The sequence below is a fragment of the Pan troglodytes genome, chromosome 8 (assembly GCF_028858775.2).
Source record: "Pan troglodytes isolate AG18354 chromosome 8, NHGRI_mPanTro3-v2.0_pri, whole genome shotgun sequence".
Lineage (NCBI taxonomy): Eukaryota > Metazoa > Chordata > Mammalia > Primates > Hominidae > Pan > Pan troglodytes.
Window position 1 is genome coordinate 46,852,689 of NC_072406.2, and position 20,599 is coordinate 46,873,287.

A 20,599-nucleotide genomic window follows, 5' to 3' on the forward strand; every position below is an offset into this window, starting at 1 on the left:
TGATCACTTATTCCTTTTGATTGTTGAATGGTATTCCACTTTATGAAGATCCCAGAGTTTGTTTATCTAGTCACCTGTTGATGGACATCAGGATGGTTTCCAGTTGGGCGTTGTTACAAATAAAGCTGCTATAAATGTTTGTGTATAAGTCTTTGTGGATACATAGGTTTGAGTTCTAGGAGTATAGAAACTGGGTCATACTGTAGGTATATCTTTACCTTGAGAACCTGACAGACTCTTTTCCAAAGAAGTTGCATCCTTGTGCATTACCTCCAGCAGGGTATGAGAGTTCCAGTTGCCCTACATCCTTGCCAACATTGGTATCACAAGTTGGTGTTTGTTTTTTTTTTAGATGTTCTAACCAATGTATAATGATATGTCATTGTATTTGTCCGTTTTCACACTGCTGATAAAGACATACCCCAGACTGGGTAATTTATAAAGAAAAAGAGGTTTAATGGACTCACACTTCCACGTGGCTGAAGAGGCCTCACAATCATGGCGGAAAGCAAAAGGCACGTCTTACATAGTGACAGACAAGAGAGAATGAGAATCAAGCAAAACGGGATTCCCTTTATAAAACCATCAGATCGCATGAGACTTATTCACTACCACAAGAAGAGTATGGGGGAAACTGCCCCCATGATTCAGTTATTTCCCACCAGGCTGCTCCCACAACACATGGGAATTATGGGAGCTAGAATTCAAGATGAGATTTGGCGGGGGGGAGACACAGTCAAATCGTATCAGTCATTGTGGGTTCAATTTGCATTTCCTTTATGATTAATGATGTTCAGCATTTTTTCATGTGCTTATCTGCCATGCATATATATTCTTCAGAGAAATGTGTATTCAAATCTTTTGCCCATTTTGGTTTTGGCTGTTTGTCTTCTTATAAGTGAGCCTTGGAAATCTCTTTATATATTCTGAATACAAGTTCCTTAGCTGATATGTGATTTGTAAATATTTTCTCCCTGTCGGTGGCTGTCTTTTCTTTCCTTTTACAGTGTCTTTCAAAGAGCACAGTTCTTCGTCATAATGAAATCTAATTTGTCAGACTTTTTTCTTCTATGAATCATGTTTTTGGTGCTGTATGTAAAAAATCTTTGCCCAATCAAACATTACAAAGATTTTTCTTCCTATGTTTTCTTCTAGAAGTTGTATAGTTTTATATTTTATATTTAAGTCTATGATCCATTGTGAGTTCATATTTGTATGTGGTGCAAGGTGGGGATCAGGGTTCATTTTTGCATATATGGCTATCCAATTGTTCCAGTACAATTTATTGAAAAAGCTATTCTTTTCCCAGAAAATTGCCTTCGCAACTTTGTCAAAAATTCACTTACATGTATGTGTGAATCCATTCATGGACACTCTATTCTAGGTCTATTTATCCTTGAAATTCTACCAGTTTCTGCTGCCTGTATTTTGGACTCTGTTATTTAGGTATATTAACATTTAAAGTGGTTGTTTTCTATAATGAATTGACCCTTTTATCATTATGAAATGACCTTCTTTATCGCTGCTAATATGCTTTGCTCTGAAAACTGCTTTGTGTGATATTAATATAACCACTATAGCTTACTTATGATTAGTGTTAGCATGATGTATTATTTTCCATACTTTTAACCTAATTGTGTCTTTACAATTAAACTGCATTTCTTGCAGGCAGCAGAGAGTGGCTCTTGATTTTATTTTCTTGTGACAACTTCTGCCTTTGAATTTGGGTGTTAGGCCATTGTGATTTAATGTAATTATAGAAATGATTAAGTTATATTTCCTCTTCCGTTTTTCCATTTTCTCTGCCTTTTTGGGGTTGGGTATTTTTAAAATTCCTTCAGTTATTTAAGAAGTATTTGTCAGGCATGGTGGTAGACACTGGAAATACAACAGTGAGTAAAACAGATAAGATACCTGCCTTGTGAGAATTAAATTCTAGTTGAGGAGATAATAACGGGGCCATTAACACTGCAGTAAGGTGTGCAAGGAGAAGAATGGACAAAACTCAGGTAAGAAGTTCAGTTGAGGGACTCACCTAGCAAGCTTTTTGTTTCTTATTGCCTTTTTAATTTCTGTTATTTCAATTTGGTTCTTTTTTATTACTTACGTCTTTGTTAAGATTTACGATTCTTTTCATTCCTTTCATGAAAATTAATAATACCTTGTTGAGTCATTTTTATGATGGCTGCTTTAAAATCTTGGTTCTTGATGTGCAGGTGATTTTTTATTATATCCTGGACGTTTTGGCTTTGATATTAGGAGATCCGGGCCCTATTTAGATCTGTGATGACAGCAGTCAGCCTATTTAGATTTAGCACAGCGGTTCTGACCTAATGTTGTGGGCTGTGGTTCTAGTGACAACTTCATTTTCAGAGCTGTTTTGGCTGCTTGCTTTCTCTGGTGCCACCGGGGCTCCCACTAGTCCCTGCTGGTACTGCTTGCAGTGGTGGAGTATAGTTTCCCCAAGCCAGGCTGTCTCGTGCTTCCTAGGAGGAAAAAGGAAATCTCTGACCCAAGGGGACAAATACACTTCCTGGACCAGGTCTTTATAGTTGGGGGATCCCCCTTGTCAGTGCTGCCTGGCCACGTGGTGTCTCTGGGTGGAGGATGGGAGTCTCAAGCCTGGCAAGAAATTACAGTGCTTTCTGGGCCAGGGGCTTACTGCAGTGGGTCTCCCTTCCCAGTGCCTGTTGGTGCTTGGGTTGGGGATGAGTGTCTTAGCCCCAGTGGGGAAGGAGAGTACTTAACCTAGACACCTACTCTTAGCAGAGCCTTCAATCGGTCTCTCTTGCGGGAGCTGCCGAACTTGTTTGTCGTTGCTGGTAGAGTTTGTTTGTTTCCATTGCTGCTGCACAAATTAATGGCGGAGCTTTTGTTCACTCCAAGGAAGAAATGAGCTGATCTGAGCCCCGTTTAGTGGACAGGCCCGGAATCAGAAAATGCCAGGCCTAAGTCCCTTTCTTGTGTTGGATGAGGAGAACGTAAGACACAACGCTGCTGTTTTTCTCTAGTCCAGAGACTCCCCCCAGAGTCCTCCTTCCTCTTCCCATCATGTGTCGTTCTCCTTCGATTGCCTCTTACATTATTTCCAGGGTTTATAGTTGTACTTAACAGGGAGTTAAGTGCAATTTAACTGGAGATGGACTTATACACCATTTCACCTGGATCAGAAATCCCTGGATTGAGTGTATTTTTAATGATTTCATTGACCATTGTGTTTTCTTATTAGCTATAACTCTGTGTGACATTGTTTTAGTAATTGTTTTAGGGTTTTATTGTACATCTTTACCTTATTAGAAACTACCATATATATATATATATATATGTGTGTGTGTGTGTGTGTGTGTATATATATACCATATATATATGTGTGTGTATATATATACCATATATATATATGTGTGTGTATATATATACCATATATATGGTAAAAATAAAATATATATATATATTTTGTTGTTGTTGTTGTTGTTGTTGTTGTTCTTGAGACAGAGTTTCGCTCTTGTTGCCCAGGCTGGAGTGCAATGGCGCGATCTCGGCTCACCGCAACCTCCGCCTCCCGGTTTCAAGCGATTCTCCTGCCTCAGCCTCCCGAGGAGCTGGGATTACAGGCATATGCCACCATACCTGGCTAATTTTGTATATTTTTTAGTAGAGACGGGGTTTCTCCATGTTGGTCAGGCTGGTCTCGAACTCCCGACCTCAGGCGATCCACCTGCCTCGGCCTCCCGAAGTGCTGGGATTACAGGCGTGAGCCACCGCACCCTGCCAAATGTTATTATATTTCATATATAGTACAAGGACCTTACAACGGTGTACTTCCATTTCCCCTCCCAGCCTTCTGCTATTTTTGCCATAAATTTTATTTCATATATAGTACAAATAATATATACTCTACAATGCATTGTTATTGCTTTAAGCAGTTAATTATCTTTTCAAGAGATTTAAATAAGAAAAAACTCTTAAATTATCCACATAGTTATCATTTCCCAGGCTCCTTGTCACTCTGTGTAGATATAATTTTCCATCTGGAATTATTTTCTTCTGCTTGAAGGACTTTCTTTAACGTTTCTTATAGTGCAGATGTGTTATCAATAAATTTTTTCAGTTTTGTTTGTCTAGGACTTTATTTTGTCTTCATCTTTGAAAGATGATGTTTTTCCTGATAAAGAATCCAAGTTGACAGCTTTTGTGTTTGAGAACTTTCTCACTTGCCTTAATTCTGAGGAGAAAGCTACTTTATTTTTGTTCTGCTGTATATAATGTGTCCTTTGTCTCTGGCTGTTTTCAATATTCTCTGTATTGCTGATTTTAAACGATTTGATTATGACGTGTCTTGATGCAGTTTTCTTCGTGATTCTTGTCTTGCATTTGTTTAAGCTTTTTAGATCTGTTGGTTTCAGATTTCATAAATTTTGGAAATATTTCAGCCATTTTTTCTTCAAACCATTTTTCTGTCCTACCCTAATTATGCATATATTAGGCCTCTTAAAAGTTGCTTCATAGCTTACAGATGCTCTTCTTTTTTTTTCAGTCTGTTTTCTTTTTGTTTCATTTTGGATCATTTCTATTGCTACGTCTTCAAGCTAATTGATTTTTTCTTCTGCAACATCTAATCTGCTATTAACCACAGAGATTTTTCATTGTTGACATCGTAGGCTTTGTCTCTCAAAATCTGACTTACTTTTTTAAATATTTTCTATGTCTCTACTTAGCACATTTTATCGTTCCTCTAGCTTTTTGATCGTACAAATACAGTTATAATAACTATTTTAATGTCCTTATCTATTAATTTTTTCATCTGTGTCAATTCTGAGTCAGTTTTGATTAATTGATGTTTATCCTTATTTTGTATTGTACTTTTCTGCTTTTTTTTTTTTTCATGAACCAGACATTGTGATTCTTACACTGCTGGCTGCTGAATATTTTTGTATTCCTGTCCATTTTGTTGTTTTTTTTTTCTGGTATGTGATAAATTACTTCAAAATACTTTGATTCTCTTTGATCTTGCTCTTAAGCATTGTTAGATAGGACCTGTGGAGCATTAAGTCAGGGACAATTTTCCTCCCTACTGAGGCAAAACCCTTCTGAGTATCCTACTTGATAAACCATAAATTGTGAGGTTTCCCACTCTGACTGCTAAGAAAATGGGCATTATTGTAGAACCTGATTGAGCTTTGGGTATATTTCCCACTAATTCCTCTGAGTGATTATTTATCAAGCGTGAGTAGTTTCCTCACTGACATTCATTAACCAGTATTCAGCTAAATACTTGCAGAGGACACCTAGCAGATTTCCTTTGCAGCTCTCTCCTTTCAGGTACTCCACCATGTGAAACGTAACTACCTTGATCTCCCTGCTCCCTTTTCCTTAATTCAGAGAGACTCCTAGACTCCATGTGGCTTCTTCTGCCTGCATCATGGCCTGGAAACCGTCCACATGATAGCCTAAATCAATCATAGGACTCACCAGGTTTGTTTCCTTGTTTCAGTTATCCTTGCTCTTCATGACCTAGTGGCCTGATATCCAATATCTTTGTGAACTTTTTTTTTCCAATTTATTGTAGATTCAGTGAGTACATGTGCAGGTTCATTACCAGCATATATTGCGTGATGCTGAGATTTGGAGTACGAATGATCTCATCACCCAGGTACTGAGAATATACCCAATAGGTCATTTTTCAACCCTTGCCCCCTCCCCTCTAGTAGTTCCCAGTGTCTATTGTTGCCATCTTTATGTCCACGAGTACTCAATATTTAGCTCCCACTTATAAGTGAGAACATGTGGTTTTCTGTTTCTGTGTTAATTTGCTTAGGATAACGATCTCCAGCTGCATCCATGTTGCTGCAAAGAACGTGATTTCAGGCTGGGCTCAGTGGTTGACGCTTGTAATGCTAGCACTTTGGGAGGCCAAGGAGGGTGGATCACTTGAGGTCAGGAGTTCGAAACCAGCCTGGCCAACATGGTGAAACCCTGTCTCTACTAAAAATACAAAAAAGTTAGCCAGGTGTGGTGGTGGGTGCCTGAAATCCCAGCTACTCAGGAGGCTGAGGCAGGAGAATCACTTGAACCCGGGAGGCAGCAGTTAAAGTGAGCAGAGATCACAAACTGCACTCCAGAGTGAAACTCTGTCTCAAAAAACAAACAAAAACAAAAACATGATTTCATTCCTTTTTATTCCTTTTCATGGCTGCATAGCATTTCCTGGTATACATATCCCACATTTTCTTTATCCAGTCTACCATTATGAGCACAGAGATTGATGCCATGTCTTTGCTATTATGAATAGTACTGTAATGAATATGTGAGTCCAAGTTTCTTTTTGATAGAAAGATTTATTTTCTTTTCTTTTAGACACATACCCAGTAATGAGATTGCTGGGTCAACCAGTAGTTCTGTTTTAAGTTCTTTTTTTTTTTTTCCAGCAGGGTCTTGCTCTGTCACCCAGCCTGGAGTGCAATGGCGTGATCCGCTCACAGCGACCTCTGCCTCCTGGGTTCAAACGATTCTCCTGCCTCAGCCTCTCGAGTACCTAGGATTACAGGCGCACACCACCACGACCGGTAAATTTTTGTATTTTTAGTAGAGACAGGGTTTCACCATGTTGGCCAGGCTGGTCTCGAACTCCTGATCTCATGATCCGCCTGCCTCGGCCTCCCAAGGTGCTGGGATTACAGGCATGAGCCACTGCACCGGCTAACTTTTTTGTATTTTTAGTAGAGACAGGGTTTCACCATGTTGGCCAGGCTGGTCTCGAACTCCTGATCTCATGATCCACCCGCCTTGGCCTCCCAAAGTGCTGGGATTATAGACATGAGCCACCGCACCCGGCCTTCTGTTTTAAGTTCTTTGAGGAATCTTCAAACTGCTTTCCACAGTTGCTGAACTAATTAACATTCCCGTCAGCAGTGTATAAGCATTCCCTTTTCTCACCTGTGTCCATTGTTTTTTGACTTTTTATAATAGTCACCCTGACTAGTGTGAGATGGTATCTCATTGTGGTTTTGATTATCATTTCTCTGACAATTAGTGGTAGTGAGCATTTTTTCATATGTGTGTTGGCTGTTTGTGTGTCTTCTTTTGAGAAGTGTTTGTTCATGTCTTTTGCCTGTATGTTGTTGTTGTTTTTTGTTTTATTTAATTGTATTTTTATTTTAAGTTCTGGGTCCATGTGCAGGATGTGCAGGTTTGTTACATAGGTAAACATGTGCTATGGTGGTTTGCTACACCTTTCAACCTATCGCCTAAGTATTAAGCCCAGCATGCATTAGCTATTTTTCCTAATGCTCTCCTTTCCCTGACCCACCAAAAGGCCCTAATGTGTGTTGTTCCCCTCTCTTTGTCCATGTGTTCTCATTGTTCAGCTCCCACTTATTAGTGAGAACATGTGGTGTTTGGTTTTCCACTCCTGCATTAGTTTGCTGAGGATAATGTCTTCCAGCTCCATCCATGTCCCTGCAAACGGCATGATCTCATTTCTTTTTATGACTGCATAGTATTCCATGGTGTATCTGTACCACAATTTCTTTATTCAGTCCATCATTGAGAAACTATTAACAGAGTAAAGAGACAACCTACAGAATGGGAGAAAAAATTCACAAACTATGCAGCCGACAAAGGTCTAATATCCAGAATCTTTAAGAAACTTAAACAATTGAACAAGCAAAAGACAAATACTCCCTTTTTTAATTAATGCATTTGCATCCAGGTAAGACTAAGAAGGAGCAATAGAGATGGACAGAAGTGGATAGATTTTAGAGATATTTGGGAGGTAGGATCAACAGTAGTTGGTGACTGAAGGATTGTGCAGGAGGAGGGGCAGAGGAGGGAAAAAGAGGTGTTGACGTGTGCTGCCGGGTTGTGCTGACACTACTTCCTGACATAGCAAACCTAACTGTTTAAGTTTCTTAAAGATTATGGATATCAGACCTTTGTCAGATGCATAGTTTGTGAATATATTCCCCCCTTCTGTAGGTTATCTGTTTACCGCATTGATAGTTTCTTTTGCTGTGCAGAAGCCCTTTAGTTTAATTAGGTCCCACTTGTCAGTTTTTGTTTTTGTTGCAATTGCTTTTGAGAACATAGTCATAAATTATTTCCCAAGGCCATTGTCTGGAATGATGTTTCCTAGGTTTCTTTTAGGACTCGTATAGTTTGAAGTCTTACATTTAAATCTTTAATCCATCTTGGATTAATTTTTGTATATAGTGAAAGTTAGAGGGCCAATTTCATTCTTCTGCATATGGCCAGCCAGCTATTCCAGCACCATATATTGAATAGGAAGTCCTTTTCACATTGCTTTTGTCGACTTTGTCAAAGATCAGATGGCTGTAGGTGTGTGACTTTATTTCTGGGTTCTCTATTCTGTTCTATTGGTCTATGTGTCTGTTTTCGTACTAGTACCATGCTGTTTTAGTTACTGTAGCCTTACAGTATAATATGAAGTCAGGGAATGTGATGCCTCCAACTGTTCTTTTTGTTTAGAATTGCTTTGGCCATTTGGAATCTTTTTTGATTCCATATGAATTTAAGAATGCTTTTTTTCTAGTTCTGCAAAAAATGACGTTGGTAGTTTGATAGGAATAGTATTAAATCTGTAGGTTGCTTTGGGCAGTTTGATCATTTTAATGATATTGTTTCTTCCAATCCATGAGCACAGAATGTTTTTCCATTTGTTTGTGCCATCTATGATTCTTTGAGCAGTGGTTTGTAGTTGTAGAGATCTTTCACCTCTGTGGCTAGATGTATTCCTAGGTTCTTGTGGGGGATTTTTTTGTAGCTATTGTAAATGGGATTGCATTCTTGATGTGGCTCTCAGCTTGAATCTTATTGGTGTATAGAAATGCTACTGATTATTCTACAGTGATTTTTGTATCCTGAAACTTTACTGATGTTGTTTATCAGTTCCAGGAGGCTTTTGGCAGAAGTGAACTCTTGTTTTGTATATTTTTTTTCTAGTCTTTCAGTTTTACAGGTAAGAGGATGTATCTAGTACCTGTTAATTTCTTTTGGCCTGAAATGGAAATTTGACTCTTATATCCTTTATATAGAAAAGTGACCTGGAAGGAACAGGCGTAAACATGGAGGATCCAGTTGGGCTTTGCATTTGCATCCAGGTAAGAGGAGGAAGGAGCAGTAGAGATGGAGAGAAGTGGATAGTTTTGAGAGATATTTGGGAGGTAGGATCAATAGTAGTTGGTGACCAGTGGATTGTGCAGGAGGAGGGGCAAGGGAGGGAGAAAAAAGTGTTGCTGGGTGCATGGTGACACTACTCCCTGACATAGCAAACTCTGAAAGGGAAGCTGCTGTGCGTTGAGGTAAGATCAAGCTGGGATATGTCCAACTTGATTTTGATGGGTCAAGTGTTTATGGAGTGATAGAGACTTATTAAAAGGTAATCTTGAAGATGAAATAGTAAGAAAGAACATAGGCTGTAAAAAATAGAAAAAGAAAAAAGCTGTGATCACGCTTTTTTATGGTAGTTATGGATCATTGCTGCTCTCTTTTGTTAGAGGTATTTATTTTATTTGACACTTGGAAACATGGATGTTTCACTGACCACTGCTGACTGCTTTTGATATGTCAATAAAAAATTTAAATGGCCTCAACATCTGACTTTAGAATTAGGAATGTTCAAGATTTTTATTAATGGAGTAAATGTTTCCTAATGAATATCCTATGAGTCACCATCTTTACGTATTTAAAAATTCTTGATTTGCACCATCAGGCTCTTATGTTACAAGCTGTCACATCCTATCAAGAAGACACTACTGCTAATGTAGATGGCAGAACTATATCAGTGGTCCCCAGCCTTTTTGGCACCAGGGACTGCTTTAAAGGAAGGTGGTTTTGCCATGGATTGGAGTGGAGCGATGGTTTCAGGATGATTCAAGCTTATTACACTTATTGTGGACTTTATTTCTATTATTATTACATTGAAATATATCATGAAATAATTATACAATTCACCATAATGTAGAACCAGTGGAAGCCCTGAGCTTGTTTCCCTGCAACTAGACGGTCCCATCTGGGGGTGATGGAAGACAATGAAAGATCCTCAGGCATTAGATTCTCATAAGGAGCAGGAAACCTAGATCCCTCGCATGCACAGTTCACAATAGGGTTTGCACTCCAATGAGAATCTAATACCATTGCTGATCTGACAGGAGGTGGAGCTCAGGTGGTAATACTAGTGATAGGGAGTGGCTGTAACTACAGATGAAGCTTCACTTGCTCACAGGCCACTCACCTCCTGCTGTGCTACCCAGTTCCTATCAGGCCATGGACAGCTACCAGTCTGTGGCTGGGGGTGGGGACCTCTGAAGTATATTCAGAGAAGTCAAAGCATTCAGCCAGATTGACAAAGCAAGGTATAAGAATTTACTTTGGGAGCTGAGCATGGTGGCTCATGCCTGTAATCCCAGCGCTTTGGGAGGCTGAGGCAGGTGGATCACTTGAGGTCAGGAGTTCCAGACCAGCCTGGCCAACATGGTGAAACCCCATCTGTACTGAAAAATACAAAAGTTAACTGGGTGTGGTGGTGGCCATCTGTAATCCCAGCTACTCGAGAGGCTGAGCCAGGAGAATAGCTTGAACCTGGGAGGCAGAGGTTGCAGTGAGCCTAGATCACACCACGGTACTCCAGCCTGGGCAACAGAGCAAGACTCTGTTTCAAAAAAATAATAATAAAAAACATAAATAATTTACTTCAGCATTCAGAGAAGATGCTGAGCTTGGACATAACACAATCAAAGAGAAAAAAAGCCTCATGGTATAAACTGAGAATTTTTAAATATGAAAAATAACTGTGCAAGAAAGTTACCATAAAATATTTATTCCATTAATAATCATAATAATAACTTTGAAATTCCTAATTCTAAATACAGCAGTTGAAACCTTTTTTTTTTTCTATTGACATGTTAAAAGCAGACAAAATTGTTTCAGGCTGAGTCTAAATGATCTGATTATGAGCCAATATCAAAAGTGTAGACAGTGTTAAGCAGGAATGGCAGACACCTGCTGAACTCACCGTCATGTTTAATCCTGTGCTGAATTTTGAGATATAAGATCACAGTTTAAATACTTGTCTAACAAAAGAGCATCAGTCTTATGACATTGACCTTTATTTGTCTAAAACACACAGAACGCTCTCTCCTGTCAATAAGCATAGCTGTCAGATGCTCTGTGCACAGCTACTAAACACTCTCAAGATTGCAAGTTGAGGCATGGACATTAAGTATACATTTAATCAGCTGTGGAAGGTGAGAAGGTGCATTACACTGACTAATTTCAATAGTAACTCTAATGCACTCTTATTTATATTTGGTGTCTGGTAGATTCATTTAGTCACTGATTACAAGGCATAGTGGCAAATATGGAGCAGGTTTACCTCTCTTTAAAGATAGTGTACATTTTAAAAATAAATCTATATTTTCAAAATATGTTGTCGGGAGTGTTAATTGGGGGAACATCTTTGGAGGGCAATTTGGCAATACCTATCAAAATGGAAATGTATATTTCCTTGAACCCAGAAATTGAGTCTAATATTTTATCCTATAGAAAGTCTTACATGTGTGCACAAAAACATATGGACAGAGATAGTCATTGCAGAATGGAGGAACACAGTAAAATATTGAAAATGGCTTAAATATTTATCAATAGGGAACTGGTTGAATACATTTTGGTATCCCCATACAATTGAATAAGGTACAGCTATGAAAATAAGAAAACACTACTTCTACATATACTGATGTGGAATATTTTCTTAGATGTGTAGATATATGAAGAAAACAAAACACAGAACATTGTATAATATTTTACTATTTGTGTAAAAGATGAGGGATGAGTGTAGATGCTATATGTATATGTTCTTCTCTGAAAGGGTACATAAGAAATGCATAATCGGCTGGTTGCAGTGACTCATGTCTATCATCTCAGCACTTTGGGAGGCCAAGGTGGGAGAATCATTAGAGGCCAGGAGTTTGAGGCCAGCCTGAGCAACGTAGCAAGACCCTGTCTCAAAAACACAGAACAAAACAAAAAAAAACCCCAGACATGGTAGCATGCACTTGTAGTCCCAGCTACTCAGGAGACTAAGGCAGGAGGATTGCTTGAGACTGGGAGCTAAAGGCTGCAATGATCTATGATCATGCCACTGCACTCCAGCCTGGGTGACATGCTGAGACCCTTTGTCAAAAAAAAAAAAATTCATAATCATGGTCATCTCTGGAAAGGAGAATTAGAAATGGAAAACAAGGGGTAAAGGATGGGGGAAAGGTTTACTTTTCATATTATCCTTTATTTCCTTTGAATATTTTACTATGCAATATATAATCTATTCAAAAATTAAAAATTAAAAATTCATCAAATATTAAAATTATATCAAACTCCATTATAAATTTCTAGTCAAAAAATATTTGACTAGAAGATGGAATAGAGGTACTTAAGAATGTACCAAACCTTGTTAAAATTGCATATTTAAAGGAAATTAGAAGTTTCTGGTAAAACTAATGATCATCAGAAAGAAGTCAGAAATATAGAAATAAAGGTATTGGGATGCTTCCATTGCTTGGCACATTAATTTCAAATTCTAAGAGAAAAATAATGACAGCTTTCCTGAACAGAAGACAAGCCTGAAAAGTCACTTAGTTCCTAGCAGTCCCTCCTCTTTCTCTTTGGTTGTTCAGAAGCTGCGGTTACCCAGCACTTATTAGGCTTTTATAAATAAACAGGTTGGTCTGGCCAACGGGGGAAGAAGAATCAGGAAAATGGGAAAAGAAACCATTTAAAATGAAATTGTACATGAACAAAGGAGCATGTTTATGGGGATTTGCATCTACAAACAGTTCCTTTTAACATTCTGGAACAAAAATATTTTGTCAAATTTTTATATAATGAGTTGTAAATATCCATCAAGAATGACCTTCATTGTACATTACTTGTAAGTTTATGGAAGAACATAGAGCATAAACAAGAGCATACAATAACATAGATCATAGGTAGTCACCACCTGAGCCTCTCTGCAATGCTTTGCAGCCCAGGGAAAGAACATCTAGGTCATAGTGAATATCTCTTTGTAAATTGTGTTTGAAGATATAAAATCTAAAATTATAGCCACTGTTTTGCATCTATAAATGTCAGGAACTTTGTTAACACTTCATTTTCTATCCTAAGAAGTACTTTTTAATGGTCCTGGTTCAAAGCCTTCATGCATACAGGCAGAATTTCTTTTTTTATTAGACACAAAGAACTCATGTTTTGTTTTCCCTTTCTGGCTTAAAAATGTTTTAACATCCCAGCGCTTTGGGTGGCTGAGGTTGGGGGAATAGCTCAAAGCCAGGAGTTTGAGACCAGCCTGGGCAACATAGTGAGAATTATGTCTCTACAAAGAATTTTAAAATTATCCAGGGTACCAGGAGTCCCAGCTACTCAGGAAGCTAAGGCAGGAGGATCGCTTGAGCCCAGGAGGTCAAGGCTGCAGTGAGCCGTGACAGTGCCACTGCACTCAAGCCCGAGCAACAGAGCAAGACCCTGTCTCAAAAAAAATTTTGTTTTAACAATGATAAGCTTGTGGGTTAAAGGGCACTCATGAGGAGAGTAGCCTTCAGTTAAAGAAGCAAATCACCAGGTTGAGGACATACTTCAAATATCAAATTAGCCGGTTATGAATTGTCTGTGAGAAAAGTCACTTTTTAGGTGAAATGATTGGGTTCATCAAAGTTTAATCATATTCCACAAGTTGTTCGATGTTTTCTTGGGCAGATTTCACTCTTGCAGAACTGTACTGACTCTAAATACAACTTATGAGGGGATTAAAAGCATATGCTCTCTCACACTCACAGGTGGTCGCATTTTAAAGAACTGAACCGATGCCAAATACAGACAGCAATTTTTATGGGAGAGACAAACAGAGAGAAGAAAAGGAAAACCAAAAGACAATAAAAAGACGGGATACATCAGAGGATAAAAGGAGCTCATTTCCTGTAGAGGAACAAACTCCTTTCCTATCTTCCTGTCTCACTCCCCCAACCAGGACAGCTCCTCTATCTACAGCAGACCCTAAGTCACACCTCCATTGACCTAATAAATACTGGTTCCTATCACTTCTCTGTCCATTTGACAGTGTCTCTGGCATTCTACACTATCTTGAACAATTTTTTCATCCACCTTGTAGTCATTTATAGAATGCCTCCATAGGCTTTAAGACAGAAGATGAGTCAAGGATGGTTTATCATCAAGGTCACAATTGAGTAAATGATTTCTACCCCTTGACTTTGAAGCTTGAGCCCAACAAGGCAGACCAGACTTCAACATCTTCCACCTTCACACAAACTTCCTACTGAAACAGGAAATTTCCCCTGAACCCTTTGTGGGACTTGTGACGTGGGTGGCTTGTTTACTTATCCCACAGCTCCCAACCCCTCATGGGAAGGGGACCACACAGGTGACCGGGCGCAGGGGCCAGGATGAATGCTTCTGGGTGCCAGCAAGAGCAGAACTCTGTGCAGCCCTGCAGCAGCATCTGGAGGGTACCCTTGACCCCTGGACCCCCAGAGGGTGTGTGTTACAGTGTGCTCTTTTAGCTTTGCCATCCGTGGACAGCTTGGGTGTTTAACAGCTCAGTGTGACAACCCTCTGTATCCCGAGCTCTTGTTCGGTGTCCAGGAAGAATTGGGTCACACAAATGAGTTGAAGATGGTAAATTCAGGAGATTTTATTGCTGATGAAAGTGGCTGTCAGTGGGATGGAGAGCTGGAAAGGGAATGGAGTGGGAATGTGATCTCCTGGAGTCTGGCCATCCCCAGCTGAACTCTCTCTGAGATTCCGCCGTCAAGCCGTCCCTCTGAAGTCAAGCCGCTTCTCACTGATACTAAGCTGCTCTTCTCTTCTCTCCTTCTTTGCCGCTCTGCTTCCAGTGGAGCCTGGGGTTTCTATGGGTACAGGATGGGGGCATGGTGGGGGCCAGGATGGTTTTGGAAAAGGCAACATTTGAGCAGGAAAACAGGAATGCATGTTCTTGCTTTGGGCCACTGGTCCAGGCTTGAGGGTGGGTGAGCCTCTGCCAGGGACCCTACCCTCTTCTACCCAGTATTTCTCTGCCTCCTGTCCATATCACCATCTATCTAATAACTAGATATTAGACTGATTGTTGGACTGAACTATTTCCTCCCACTGTGGTTATTATTATTTCTGTTCCCAAGATTTTCTGCACTGGACATCAAGTATTTGTATTGCGTCCTAGCATTCAACAAGGAAATGCTTTGCCTGCAACATGAAGTGTTAGAAATGTTCTCTCAAAACCTTCTCAGCCCTTGGGTTATATGAATCTGTGGATCAGGTCACCGAAATTCAGAGTGAGGCCTTAGTGACTGAATCATTCGTTGATTCTATGCCTTTTTTTTTTCTTTTACTATTGCTGATTTATTAGAAAGGATACTAGAAGGGAGGCAAATGAACAGCCAAATGAAGAGATGCATAGGACAAGGTACAGGAGATGGCATCCAGTGCTTCCATGTGTTCTATGGGTGCAATGCCCTCCCATCACCTCCTTGTGTTCAGCAACCTGGAAGTTCTCCCAGCCCAGTCCTTTGGGGTTTTATAGAGGATTTATTACATAGACATGATGGATTAAGTCATTGGCCATTGGTGATCAACTCAGCCTTCAGCCTTTCTCCATTCCCAGAGGTACAGGGGAGGGAAATGAATACTCCAGCAGTCTCATCACAAGGTTGGTTTCCAGGCAACCAGCTGCCCATCCTGAGGCTACCCAGGATCCCCCAGCCATCAGTCATCCCATTAGCATACAAAACGGCATTTGTCACCTTGGAGAGGCCAAGTGTTTTAGGAGCTATGTGAGAGGAAACAGGGATTTAGACCAAATATATTATTTCTTATTATAAATCCCAATAACACAGTTGACCTCTGGTCTTGGAACAAGATCCCTTACAGCAAAAGGATCATAAAAGTCAACAGACACTGGCACATTCCTAGAATCCCATTCAGTCATTAATCATTAGTCCAGTCCATTTCATGTTATATGAAAATGTTTCCCAGGGAAAGGGCCATTTAGGTTTGCAGGCTTTCATTCTCTCAGTAAACACAGCTTCACCTTTTTGGGCATCTGGTGTAACGGAGCTAGGAGACAATATCTTGTCTTGCTCTGAATCTCTTTTGAGACATTAACATCATGGATGCTGACAGAAAACACAAGATTCCTGGGTCAGAGACAAAGGACTTTGTTACTCACAGCACAGTGTGTCTGTTCATTACCTCACCCACACTTAATTTCCATGGGTATGAAGCAATGTGGGCCCAAGAGGAGACTGTGCACACAGTGGGATTGAGGAGAGGAGGTTCCTCACAGATGAGGAACACTATGCTTGGAGAACCCACTCCTTTTACACAAAAGGAAAGACATTTCATTGTCTGCAGAGAGATGTGACCTGAAGTCTAAAGATTGCTGGCTCCAAACACAACCCTGAGAACTGGCCTAGATAAAGAGCCACCTGGGCCTTGCACCCTGCATACACCCTGCAAGATCCATAGAAGCATGACAGTCTTTCTCACAGAAGGCACATATTTCACATCTGGGGAAGGGGAATGTGAAAATAATTTTATAACCATAATAGGTTTGTTGCCCAAAACATATGGCAAGTCAATACACAGAGACACTGGGTTGCAGCAGAGAATGAGATTTAATCATAATGTCACCAAATGAGGAGATGGGAAGCAACCTGATATCTGTTCTCCTCAAAGAGTTTGGGGCTAAAGTTTTTAAGAGTTTTGGAGTGAGCCAAAGTGTGGACATTATTGATTGACCAAAGAATGCAGGGTGAAGTCATGGGACAGAGAGATAAACAAGCTGTACTCTCATGCTGATTTGGTTTATCTGGGAAAAATCTTCACTGGTTGGTGTCAGCTGTTCCACTAGAATTCAGGATCTGAAAAGCATCATAACCAATTCTTAAACAAAAGTCTTGTGATTCTAAGCTCAGAAATCCTATCTATAAGAACAATGGGGGCTAGGTACAGTGGCTCATACCTATAATCCCAGCACTTTGGGAGGCTGAGGCAGGTGGAACACCTGAGGTCAGGAGTGCGAGACCAGCCTGGCCAACATGGAGAAACCCCTTCTCTACTAAAAATACAAAAAAATTAGCCGGGCATGGTGGCACATGCCTGTAATCCCAGCTACTCAGGAGGCTGAGGCAGGAGAATCACTTGAACCCGGGAGGCAGAGATTGCAGTGAGCTGACATTGTGCTATTGCACTCTAGCCTGAGCAAGAAGAGTAAAACTCCATCTCAAAACAAAACAAAACAAACAAACAAAAAAACAAACAATTGGGATGTGAATGTATCTAGTACCACACAACTTTGGGTTACAAGGAAGTGGGTCAAAATGCAACCTGATTTATGCTTAATTCTAACTATATTTCTGTCCAGAATTCTCATTAACCCTGTGAGGACAGCTTCAATTAAATGAATTAAATGAATCTTAATATTTTGGAATTTTGTTACACATTTCTGTATGTGCCATTCTAGTATCCTCTTCTCCTCAATGACAGGCTACATTGGAATCTGAGGCTGCATCAAGCTCTTACTATTCCCAGCACTGTGCTAGAGCTTTACATGAAGCATCCATTTAATCTTTACAATTCCATGAGGTAGGTTCTCATCTTGTGAATGTTGTAAGTGAGGTACAGAAAAGTTAAAACTAAGGTCACTCACGTGGCAAAGTTGGATTTTTAATGCAGATCTGATTGACTTTAGAGCCCATTCATTGTTAGGAAACTTCTCAAATACCAAATCATTAATCAGGTCCTGCAAGCATATGTTTATAGCCCTATCAATTTAAACACATTTCATACACTAAATAACATCTCCTTTCTTGGGTAGCCAAGATAGTCCTGGAAATATTCCTGGGTTTGCCACACAAGAATGCAAGCCACATTGTCATGTCAAGAGCTCTGGGGGAGTAAAATGGGTAGAGATTCTTGGAATGAAGAGGTGAGAGCCAACAGCAGGTGGGAAAAGATCAGGGAAGGTTCTGCCTCATCTTCCCCTCAGTTTGAGAATGAACATTGTTAGGTTCTTCAAAAAACTAAAAATAGAGCTACCATGTGATCAGCAATCCCACTTCTGGGTATATACCCAAAAGATGAGAAATCGAGAAATCAGTCTTTCAAAGAGATATCTGCACTTCCATGTTTGTTGCAGCACTGTCTACAATAGCCAAGATTTGGAAGCAGCCTACGTGTCCATAAACAGATGAACGTGATATGGTTTGGCTGTGTCTCCCCCCAAATCTTATCTTGAATTGTAGCTCCCATAATTCCCATGTGTTGTGGGAGGGACCCGATAGGAGATAATTGAACCATGGGGGTGGTTTCCCCCATATGGTTCTTGTGGTAGTGAATAAGTCTCATGAGATCTGATGGTTTTATAAGGGGAAACCCCTTTTACTTGCCTGTCACCATGTAAGACATGCCTTTGGCTTCTGCCATGATTGTGAGGCATCCCCAGCCATGTGGAACTGCGAGTCCATTAAGCCTCTTTTTCTTTATAAATTACCCAGTCTCAGGTGTGTCTTTATCGGCAGCATGAAAATGGACTAATACAGAACGGATAAAGAAAATGTGGTACATATACACAATGGAGTACTATTCAGCCTGAGACCCTGTCATCTGCAGCAACACGGATGGAACTGGAGATCATTATATTTAGTGAAATAAGCCAGGCACAGAAAGACAGACATTGCATGTTCTCACTCATCTGTGGGATCTAAGTTAAAACAATTGAACTCATGGAGATAGAGAGTAGAAAAATGATTACCAGAGGTTAGGACAGGTAGTGGGGGGGGGGAGGGCACAGTGGTGAAGGGGAGGTGGGGATAGTTAATGAGTACCAAAAAATCAGAAAAAAATGACTAAAACGTAGTATTTGATATTGGCTATAGTCAATAATAATTTAATTATACATTTTAAAATAACTAAAAGTATAATTGGATTGTTTTTAACACAAAGGATAAATGCTTCAGGGGAGGGACACCCACGATGTGATTATTTCACATTGCATGCCTGTATCAAAACACCTCATGTACTCCATAAATATACACATCTACTATGTACTCACAAAAATTAAAAAAAAAAAATGAACATTGTTAGAGTCTAAATTCAAAAAATCAACTGAGTACCTGTATAACTCACAGTAAGGATGTGTGGAGACCAGAGCATGACTTGGCTGTTCAGGTCTACCTCTCAGTGGGGCCTGCCTGAGACTCTGGGCTTCCCATCAGGACAGTTCACAGATAATGGTGTTTCTACCGCTGTGAGACAGATGGCATTCCTCGAAGGATTGTCCATAGAATCACCTAGGATGGGAATTAGAATTGTTATCAGAAAATGGGGTTGGTGTTAAAATAGGAAAGTAACAGCTTGGTGCTTGACACTGGGAAGGTAAAGTGGGGCATTGTAACAGGAGCATGGGGGCACCAATGAAGAGTGGGACAGGGTCAGATGTGTCTGGGTGGGGAAAGGGTGATGTCCTGAAGTGCTGGGCATCTATCCACAGAGTCCTTCAAAGGCCAAGGTCCCTCCTCTCCATGTCCAATCTACAGACTTATCATTACACATATCTTTGTTTAATAAAATTCTGTACTGCTACATGTTTTACGGGGATGTACAGGTATGTGGGGTAGAGGGGATGACAAATTCTGCCTGTATACCTAGAAGTACTTCGAGAGGCTACACTCAGCAACAAGTGATAGGGACAGGAGGCAGGGAAATTCTAGGCAAAAGAGGGCGGGTCTCTAGTGAGGGCCCCACCCTCAAGCCTGGAACCATGGCTTAAAGTGAGAACATACATTCCTGTTTTCCCACTCCAAAGCTGCCTTTTCCAAAACAACCCATGGCCCACCCCACCCTTCATCTTGTGCCCATAAAAACCCAAGGCTCCAGAGGCAGAAAAGAGGAGAAGAGGAGAAGCAGCTGGATGTCAGAGACTACAGTCCAGGAAAAGCGGCTTGACTTCAGAGGGACAGCTTGACGGGGTAGCTCTGGGGGAAGAATACCGTCCTGCTTCATCCCCTTTCCAGCTCCTCTTCCCACTGAGAGCCACTTTTATCAGCAATAAAATCCTCCACATTCACCACCCTTCAATTGGTTCATGTGACCTGATTTTTCCTGGACGCTGAACAAGAGCTCAGGTACCACAGGTGTGGGTACAAAAGGCTGTCACACTGTTAATACTTAAACCATCTGCGAATGGCAGAGCTAAAAGAGCACTGTAATACACACCCTCTGGGGCTTCAGGCATTGTGGGAACCCCTTAGATGCTGCTGCAGGGCCGGTATGAAGTCCATTTCTGCCATTACCCAAAAGTACTTGCCCTGGCTCCTGCACCCACTCACTTGTGTGCTCCCTCCCAGGAGGGGTTGAGCACGGTGGGTTCAAGTGAATGAAGTTTACCCCTGAAGGCACCAAAGTGGCTGGCTAGCTACAGCACCTACACTCCAGCTTCTGCCCATGAAGGAGTCAGGGAAAATTTCCTGCTTCACAAGGATATTGTTCAAACTAAAGATTTGGCTTCTCAAGGAAGAGT

At 40.5% G+C, this 20,599-nt stretch overlaps 1 long non-coding RNA gene across 1 annotated transcript; it reads left to right on the forward strand.

The window, feature by feature from the left end:
• The first annotated feature begins 255 nt into the window (after positions 1-255).
• Positions 256-14,102, forward strand: LOC134807157 (uncharacterized). Its single transcript, XR_010146847.1, has 6 exons — positions 256-515; positions 5,306-5,472; positions 5,567-5,650; positions 6,429-6,563; positions 9,051-9,116; positions 13,842-14,102. It is a non-coding gene; the product is annotated as an uncharacterized LOC134807157 (long non-coding RNA).
• Positions 14,103-20,599: the final 6,497 nt, after the last annotated feature.